We start from the raw sequence: 10,234 nt of genomic DNA, 5'->3' as shown, positions 1-10,234 counted from the left end.
TAACGAAATGATTATGGCTTCTTGGCTTCATGCCTTAAATAAAGTTAGTGATAGGATAAAGCTCAACTTCGGGGCTTTCCCATAAAAGCAGTTGACCCAAGAGCGAAAGCCCGTGAGAGATCCCGTTTTCATTCCTCAAATTGAGACGGGAGAGATAAACAGTAAAACTTGAACGCAAAGAGAGAAAGAGAGATAGACCACGCGACGACATCGACGGAGACGACGGCGAATGGGGTGGCATCGGCATGGTCCATTCTCTTGCTAGCCAGTGGATCAGACGCGGATGAATGTTCTGCAAACGACGCGGGGAGAGGACGACCGACGACGTCGACGTTAGTATGTGATGTTTTTGTTGGAAATTGAACACGACGTCGTCGCTTGCGGTATATGTGCGAATGCTCTTGGACGTTGCTGCTTGGCCGTCGCTCGCTGCTGTTTGACGCGATGACTCGCGATGAAGGTACAGTTTAGTTATATTCGCAAAACAGTCTGGAACGTGTGTGCGCGTCGTCGTCTCTTTTTCACCGTTCTTTTAGTAGTAGCTTGCACTAGAGCATTGGTAGACTACCTACCTGTATATGCGGTATTCCGGGCGGACGGTCACTGCAACGGTATTGTTGGTGGTACGGTTCATCTTGCGGTCTTAGTGTCTGCTTGCTTCTCGCTTCTCGTCTGGGAGCTCCCAGGTGATGATTCTTGGCCCCGCCGGAATGGTCTATGCTAAGGATAGTGGATTATTGTGCATTCGATGGGTAACATTCTTACGGTAAAGAAGACATTATTGATTGAAACTCGTTGAACCGTGATTAATTGTGAAGACGCTCGCACTGGAAAGAGAGCGACTAACGTAATACACAGTGCTAGTGCAGAGTCTTACATCGTCTGGAAGTGATTTGTCGAAGGTAAGAAGTCCGGTGGAAGAAAAATCTGTTGTCTGGTTAGTGGCTAATGTAGAATACAATTTCGACTGGATAATTAAGCCAACCAATTGGGACATAGGGTCGAGGTCTACGTCCTTTAACGACGTCCGGTAGCTGTTGGCACTTGACGACGTGGGTGTTTTTGAGGAAGGACACTACACGACGATGAGACCGACATTTCTTGAAATACGTTTGCTGAAAAGTGAAAGAGTCTCCCTAATGTGAGTGGCAGTGTGCCGGATTATCAATACTACTACAGTGAGAAATTGGGGGTGGTAATTTTCCAGCTAGGACAGACAGGTGTATCCTTATTCGAATCAAATTGCTTTACAGAAGGAATCATTTCAGTCCATGAATGTGAAAACTTAAAGAAAGCACTCACACCCTCCAATCTGCCAACCCAACTGCTAGGCTGGTGGAAAATCTCTTAAACCACCCCTCGAAGCGAATATGCAGCAGCCAGTCAGTGAAAATTTATTGTTGTGAAATGCGGTCCAGAAGTGTTAGTGCGATTTTATCCTGATAAACACCACCATCATCACATGGCTGTGCTACGCTTTGAGGCATGAACAACGTTTCCTCGCTCGCCCATGTGTGGTAGTGTTGGAGTTGTAAAATTTTGTGCGTATCAGAAAACCGACGAAAACGATTCACCCGACCGTGTGGGTGGGTGGTGTTGGGTTAGGAAAACTTCAGATTGTCCCGTTTCTTTTTCAAAACACAAAGCCGCCAGACAAATCTTGACAACAATCTTAGGTTTTGTCTGTTGTTTTTGAATTCTAAACTCAATGAAATTGTAAGCATTCATACAATGACTTTGTAGATTCCAACATACCACTGCTAAATCTTGTAAAAGATTCTGAATATTGGAATCAAACGAACCGGTGGTGTTCAATGTGACGTTCTGAAAAGTGTTAGTGGTTTTTATTGCCGGAAAATTTGTTTTATTGCACCTTTGTGTCTAGTAAGTATGAAGGAAAAAACGGCGATCCACTAATTTGCGCAGTATTGAGGTTGACTAGACTCATCAGTGTATGGAAGCTGCTTTGTGATTTTTAAAGCATTTGAAATTTTAGCAAAACGAAATCCTGCAAAAAAGAACATACACACTCAGTGCGCAAAAGTGTGGTAATTTTGTGTTTTAAACGTTAATAGTAAAATGCACTCCATAGGCATTCTATTTTATCCTTATTTTTAACAAACCGTACAAATGAAAAAATGAAACACACGAAAATCCTCGTTGAAATCACAAAACTAGTGTTGATAACATTGTGGATCACTTCGTGATTTTGGAACATATAGTCAGTGACAAAAGTCAACGAAATGGTTACTCTCAATGCCGTCACGAGCCACGTTGCGGTAAGCATGCAGAGCTCACGTCCGACGGCCTGGAGGAGTCCCTGGATCCGCAACTGGGCAACACGAAAGTTGGAAGGTCCACCTGCTAGAATACCCCGGAAGAGCTGGATGGAGCTGTTAGCCAAGAGGGTTAGTGTCGTGCTCTGACTGTGCGCTGCTGTTAGCATGCACGAGCACAGCTGGAAGCAATTTCTGGATTCATCGAGGAGGTGGTTTGGGCTATGACTAGTTGTCACTACTTCAACTACCCCATGCTGCTGAATCTTAAGGTTTCTCAGAGTCATCGGAATTACGCGTTGATGGCAAAAAGAGGTCGTTCTTCTGGGGTTACCAGAAAACAGCCTACTAGAAGTTCTCATCGCTCGCAAGCTGAGGTTATCAGCCACCAGAATCAACGTAAGGTTCGATTTGTCATCGATTCAGGTGCCATTCAACACATGGTGCGAGATCAGATCCTGTTGGTTGACGTCAAGACTCTGGCAGAGCCATATGTCATCAACACAGCTAAGACTGGCGGGTGTTTGAGAGCCAACCGAACTGGAACAATGCATCTGAGCAGTGTAACTGGAAAGTCCATTGTTAGAATTATACTGTACAATGTATTTGTGATTCCAGAGCTCGACGAAAACCATCTTTCAGTCAGAAAGCGCACCGAGAACGGGAAAAGGGTAACTCTTCTCGGGAAGCAAGTCAAGTTTGAGTTTTCAGGGGAGATTTTCACCAATTTGTTATGGAGCCCTAAAATCAGGCGGAAAGCCTTGCTTGGCGTAGAAAGGCGTTCCAGCAAATGGTCCGTAATAAGACGGTATCTGCCATATTCCAGCTAAGGTGGAGAAATAAGCTGTCTGCGAAAGCTGTATGCCAGGTAGACAAGTAGCCAACAGGCTTCACAACGTCGAGCTACCTAGGTCGGATAGACCATTATATCTTTTGCACGCGGACCTGTGTGGGTATATGGAGGTGCCGACGATTGACGGATTCCGTTATTTCGTCACTTTCATTGACAACCTCACCCACTTCATGGTCGTCTATCTCATGAAGCACAAGAGTGAGGTGTTCCGATGATATTCACGGTCCCGTATACTCCGCAGCATAACGGCGTCAGCGAGCGAGCGAACCGTACTCTGATGGAGAAGGCCAAAGCGATGATTCATTGTAGCGGATTGTCGAAGACGAAGTGGGCGAATCTGTTTTGTGCGCTGCGTACCTCACAAACAGATCACCAACAAGAAGTCTTGTGGTCAACAAGACTCCTTTCGAGATGTGGTACGGTCGGAGGCCGCAATGTGGTCTTCGATGAAACCAGCGTTTTGTAGTCAGTACGTGGCGGTGCTGCGCCAGAGAAGGGCATCGAGAAGCCTGTCGATGACCCACCAGAGGCCATCACATTTGAGTGGTTAGCCGATGTGTATAAGCCAGAACAACAGCCCACATCCGAGCAGCCAGTCGATGTGCGAGCACTCAAAATCACATTTGAGCGGTCAGCCGATGTATCAACAACAGAAAACACATCTGAGCGGTTAGCCGATGTATCTGCTGATCCCGATCACACTGTGGTGAGGGCGAGAGCGACTACGAGAACAGCACGGAATTCCCAGACGACGGCGGTGATGACCAAGATTCCGTCACCCCTGAACCGGTTCTGAGACGAAGTCAAAGAACAAGAGGAACTTCTCAGCGCTACGTGGCTAACGTAGCCGCTGGTGTTGTTGAGAAGCTAACTCAGAACATCACTGAGCTGAAGCGTCGGGAGGACTGGGATTCCTGGAAGGTCGCCATCGACGAGGAGACAGCCCTGAAGGGGAACAAGACTTAGGAAGCGATTAGCTTGCCTCCGGGTTACAGGAAACCCATCCTGTCCAAGTGGGTGTTCACCGTGAAGGACGATGGTCGTTACAAGGCTCGATTGGTCACGAAAGGATGTTTCCAAAGATCAGGATTGGACTACTGAGAAACCTATGCACCGGTTGCCAAGATAGAGAGCGTTCGAACCGAGTTGGCTTTGGCGAACGGATTCGATATGGTCGTTCATCAGATGGACGTCAAAACTCCATTCCTGAATGGAAATTTAGAAGAGGATATCTTCATGCAGTTACCAAACGACGACGTCGGCAAATCGAAGGTCGTTCGATTGAGGAAAAGCCTCTACGGCTTGAAGCAAGCGGGTCGTGCTTGGAATCAGCTATTCGACGATGAGATAAGAAAGCTTGGTTTCTATCCGTTGAAGAGTGATTGCTCTGTTTACCGATCCTTCAAACGAGGACTGACCCTCATCCTGTACGTGGATCCTGATTGCCGTAAAAGACATTTCAGAGGTTACCTGGATCAAGACCGAGCTTGAAAGGCTATTCCAGATGAAGGATCTCCAGGGAGTGAAGACTTTCCTTGGGGATGATCATCAAGCGAGACTTCCCGAATAGCATCATCGAGATTTCGCAATCAGGATACGTCGAAAAGGTTCTGCAACGACTGGCCGTTGTAAACCAGTAAGCACACCCCTTGATACAAACTTTCGCTGGACGAAGCTGAACGATGGAGAGGTTATCACCGAACAACCGTTCAATGAATTGATCGGTTGATCGGCTGCGGTACCTTTGTGGTAAAACCATTACGGCGTTGGTATTCCGCAGAAACGCGAAATAGGAAAAACTTATCGGATAAATATGCTGATGAGATTTTGCCAACGACTTCGATGATCGAAGATCTGTATCAGGCTACGCTTACATGATTTACGGCAATCTAGTTTCGTGGTCAACGAAACGTCAGCAAACGGTCAGTCTGTCGTCGACCGAAGCTGAGATAGGAGCCTTCTGCCATGCAGTTAAGGAAGGTTTGTGGTTAACAAACTTCCTTGGTGTATTGGGTGTGGTTAGCACTCCTTTCACGTTAATGGAGGACAACATCCTTTGCATCCAGTATCTGGAAGAGGCGCGGACTCATTAGCGGATGAAACATCTGGTCATAAAGTATGCATTCATCAGGGAGACCGTAAGAGCTCAGCTTTCTTTTAGACACATTTCTACTGAGGATTAGCCAGCTGATGCGTTCACGAAGGCGTTACTGTTCAGCATTCTCAATTTATGAATTGAGGGGAGGTGTTGAAACTTACGTTTTTCTCTGGCGTCCGGAACGACTTCTACTGCCACGTGCAGAACCATTATTTGTTTTGGTTCTCCACATTCTTTGTGTCCAATTCGCAATCGAGAACAATGGATCAATGATAGCTGATGACAGGTGATGATGATAAACGCGGTACAAATGTTTACATCATCACACGGTTAAGCGAGACTACTCAAATTGGGTTCGTGGTAACACAACAGTGTTGCCAGATGTTCTGGGTAGAAGTATCATTTTACTCATTGAAAAATGGGTACTTTCCCGGTTAGGGAATATAAAAAATGGAAAGTGACAATTAGCCATCGCTAATTAATAAAGTTGTATTCTAATGACATTACAGACGAAACATGAAAACCTAATGCAAATAACATAGATTTTAGCTATGTTTTCTTGTTTTGAACCACTTTGACATTGTGGAATTAAATGTTTTGGTGCACACGAAGGACTTTTTAGTAGAGATGTACCGAATGGTGGTATTCGGCGAACAGCCGAATACCGAATATTGATCTTTTTCAACTATTCAGCCAAACGAATATGTGCGTATGTTTCAATTTTCTTCTATTACGTTCCATTTTTTTTAAACTGGAAGAAACTATACTCTGAGGCTTGGATGTTAAGACCTAAGGCATGATACTTTAGGCATGAAAAATGAGAACTGAGACCTGAGATTTTAGTCATGAGATGTGAGATATGCAGCACGAGACTGAAGACTTGACCGCTGTGATTTGAGAACACAGGAAAACTGATATTTCTTTGATAAACCAATGAATGTGGAGTTCTAATACCTTTTTCTAATTTTGATAATTTTGTTTTTTTTCAGGCTTCGTATCAGCTTGTGTAACCGACTTCGGCGAAGGGTAGTTAAGACGTGCGCTTTAGATAACAAGTGTTGTATAAAAGTTTAAAAATCCCTCTGGAATTGTAACCCATTTGTTCGTTGCTGAAAGTGACGTTGAAGTCTGGGTTTAAGCTAAAGATCTCCAGAAGATTGAGAAAAATACTGAAGTTATCGTTTTGTTTTTCAAATGAGCAACTGGTCAGAGTTTTCTAAGTGTTGCTAAAGTGAAGTGTTTTTCAAATTCTTACAATTGCGTAAGTTGAGTTAATTGAAACCAGGTGTTAACCCCGTCGGAAAAAAAACCCAGTTTATGTGAGTTCGGAATCATGTTTAAGTTGCACGGTAAGGGAAAATAAGTTGAAGAAATACGCAAAACATTTTCAGTAACGATTTTCTTGGATTATCTGTTATTACATTTGTGAGACACCTGACATTGGAGCCTAGAACTTTCTCACATCAATACTGCTTGTATTAATAGGTAAGTCAATCTTTTGTTATTTACTGTTTTTAAGATTTCAAAATTATTTGGTAATCGATAAGTTTTGATATTTCTCAATTTTATAATTGTACTCTAGTTGCCGTTTAAAACTGGAATTTTTAATTGAATACTTTTCAAGAACATTTACCAAAAAGGAGCTGTACATTTTTGCCGCACTTGGCATATCTTTAAAGCAACAATTCACTCTTTTTCCCAAAAGACACCGATAAAATACTCCGATGACGCAATAAGACGGTATCCGCAGAATGAAGAATTTTCGCTACCGAGGCGTCAGCCCCAGAAAAATAAACACCCGAAAGCGGATGCCGGCTGTGGCATTCTGCCCCGGTTGGATAAACATCCGTCGGAAAATTGTTCGCAGCTATAGAGTAGAGGTTTTCACCGAGGCATTGTGGAACTGACGAGGTTGGAGGTTGCAAAAAATATAGAGTCAAGTTCAATGTCAAGAAGTACGATTTCGTTTTTCAATGACATGACCGAGAGCAACCGATAAAATGAATTATGGTTTATTTATTTTTGTATCAATTAATAAATTTTAAAAATCTAATGTGTTTTCAAAATCGTACATCGGCACCTCATTGGCGAAATTCCGTCGCCATTGGAAACGTCGATCTCGATTTAGGGATAATATCAACATCAACAAACAAAAAAGAATGCTTGATCACGACTCGGAAATTCAAGCTGTTTGCCATTAAGAAAGGTGACGAAAAGTTTCGAATTTCAAGCACCAAAACGTCGAAGATTGGCGCCCCATTGGCGTGCTGCCCGCATAAGATGTACGTGCATATCGATGGCTTCGATCCAATGCAAATTGTTGGCTGCATCGTTTGGGTTGACATCGAGTGATTGTGAAGATTGTTCTTGGATTGACAGTTAAAACAATTGATTAGACACTCTGTTGTTTCCCCAACCCTAAATTACTGAAATAAGAAAGAGGAAAGCTCAGACTGCTAATTTGAATCCTTGCAACTATTACATATGAATCCCGCAGAGCCAAAGGGTATAAGAGCATAAAAGGTCGTTTTTCAGGTAGTGTTGCTAAATATATGTCTAGATTTTTATAATTTTTTACATCCTATTACGTTCTAAAGAAAGATGAAAATTTCGAAAAAAAATATGGAAAGTGAACAGACATAATAACTCAATTGCTGGAATTGATATGGTTATTTCTATGATTAAAATATGAAAATCAACGATGAATATGGTTGTTCGTACTAAAAGTATGGTAAATCCAACTATCAATCAAAGTTAATTTCTTTATAAGTATAGTTGATTTTAGGAAAATGTAAAAAAGAGGAAAATTGATAAAAGATCTTTGTTTTTTTTCCTTCTCCGTGTTGCGGCTTAATCCACCATCTTAATGGAATTATCCCCAACACATGTACATATGTCACATAATAGTTAATCAAAATGAAACTTTTTTTCATTGTTGTCTACCAAGCTAAGCTAAAGTTCATTATATTCCCTTAAAAGAATTAGAAAATATAAATAACTGTGATTTCCTTTTCCAAAAGTGACTAACAATGGCTAGCACCCTACCATCCGATGTTGATCGTTTTTATGCAAACATAGCGCTGCATTTTGAGCCATATTTGCAGTAACACGGTGTCGTCACCGAGCTGCACGGTTTATTTGTTCTTTCCAAAAGTTTAGCTCCATATTCACGTACATACCTACTCTCTACATGGCTTGTATGGAAGAATAACAAACACTAAGTCGTTCGGAGGTTTTTTTTCTTGCTTCAGACATTTAACGACGACCTAATCGTGAAAGAGCTGGTGTCGGAAATGTGTCTAGCCGAAGCTGCTTTTGGGTGGACTTAATATCTAATGGTTCCATTGTGTTTTTGTTATTCTTAAAACCGGTGATAATCGATTTTGAAGATGGGTTTGGTGAAACCTGTTTTCCTTTGCCATGGTGTTTAAATCATAATTTTGTTAAGTGAGTATGTTTCTAGCACTGTTTTTATAAAATTGTTAATTAACAATTATGACGTTTAATACGTCAGAATTGTTTTTTAAATCAATATTTTTCAGAAGAAACTTTGAAGCGTTGAAGCGTTTTGCCTCGCAACTTTCTCTTGAACTTATTGTTTATTTTAATTGGTAACTAACCTGCAAGTTTTTTTTTATTGTTTTACCTTCCAAAAATAAAACACATTCAAAACATCCATAGCATAGTTCTGCTGAAAGGTCACCGACTTTCCTGTTGTTGTGAAACGACGAGAGGACAAAAACAGGACAAAACCATCGACGAAAATAGTACACGGCACTTGTAAGTTTTCGGTCACTGGACAGAACTTGTCCCTCCTGAGCGTTCTATATCATTCTCCAGTTGACTTGTGCATATTCGTTGAAGCTCTCACCTTAATGCAATAATAACAGCTGCTGACGTTAATTTCGACGCCTTTCAAGTCATATACTGTGGTTTGAGAGCTTCTGAAAAAGACGATTAAGTTCTGAAACTTTATTGAAGAATCTTTTATCGGTGCCTGAAATTTCAGGTATTTTCATCCTATTGGATGATTCATCCCATCCTCCGTTTGAAATTTCGAATGTTGTATTTTCTAAAGAAAACAAGTGTTTTTTTTAATTGCACTTTTCAGGAAAGGGGGCAAACCGAATCAAAGAACAGTGGGCCAAAATTGTATATTTTGTGAAGTGGTACTGATAGCAAAGATTTTTTTTTTCAAAGATAGTGGATATAATGAATCAGAACTCTTTGCATGCTTCGTATTTAATTCCAACAGATTTTTTTTATTACAAACATCAGCACCATCTACTGACGGAAAAGGTCAACATTTCTCACAAATTGTGTTTAATGATCGTAACGTGTATGAAAGATGACGTTTAAGCAGATTCTATCGACTTCCCTGAAATTTAAGCGACTTCACACTAGCGCCAACTAAGGAATAATTGCTTGAGTTCAACCACTAGTTTAAACGCTTTTCACGCACACTATATAAACAAAATCATGGTGTGAGTAAAGTGACGTTTGTATCAACCATTTTGATTTGGCTACTATGGAGTTCCTGGAGTTTGTTTACTAACAAAGCTCTCAGCTCGAACAAATTTTCCGATGTTTACAAACAAACTCACTGAACCTCACCGCGCTCTCCTTGCCTACTTACTGAAAAAGTCAGAGAATCTTGTGATCTAAGAACCTTGGTCTCACCCGCAAAGATTAGGATATGGCTTATTTTACTATGTACAGGGTCCGGCAATTGAAGTGCTACATTGAAATAAACATATAAAATGATCAAAACAACAACTTTTTATTTAAAATTCATTTAATTTCTCTTGAAAACAAAATACTTTTTCAAAATTCACTGGTAAAGTTCGAACCTTGAGTTTAACCACTCGCCGCAAACGGTCGAGGAACGCATCGTATGAGGCCCGTAGGTGTTCTTGTGGTATTTTATTCCAGGCTGCCACGAGATGTCGCTTCAGAAACTTCACACTTTCATGTTTCTTAGAGCAGACTTCGGCCTCCAACATACTC

General features: G+C 41.6%; 1 protein-coding gene across 1 annotated transcript in view; it reads left to right on the top strand.

Annotated features, from left to right (window-relative positions):
• Window positions 1-458: 458 nt before the first annotated feature.
• The window catches only part of LOC129738567 (uncharacterized transmembrane protein DDB_G0289901-like), a 189,203-nt gene continuing 179,427 nt past the window's right edge, over window positions 459-10,234 (top strand). The window contains exons 1-2 of the mRNA XM_055729798.1: window positions 459-902; window positions 6,217-6,712. The gene's annotated coding sequence lies outside the window, so the exon portion shown is untranslated. The remainder of the gene's footprint in view (window positions 903-6,216; window positions 6,713-10,234) is intronic.

The sequence above is a fragment of the Uranotaenia lowii genome, chromosome 1, assembly GCF_029784155.1.
Source record: "Uranotaenia lowii strain MFRU-FL chromosome 1, ASM2978415v1, whole genome shotgun sequence".
NCBI classification, from domain to species: Eukaryota; Metazoa; Arthropoda; class Insecta; order Diptera; family Culicidae; genus Uranotaenia; species Uranotaenia lowii.
Note: the sequence above shows the minus strand (reverse complement) of the source record. Positions and strands in the feature narration are given on the sequence as shown.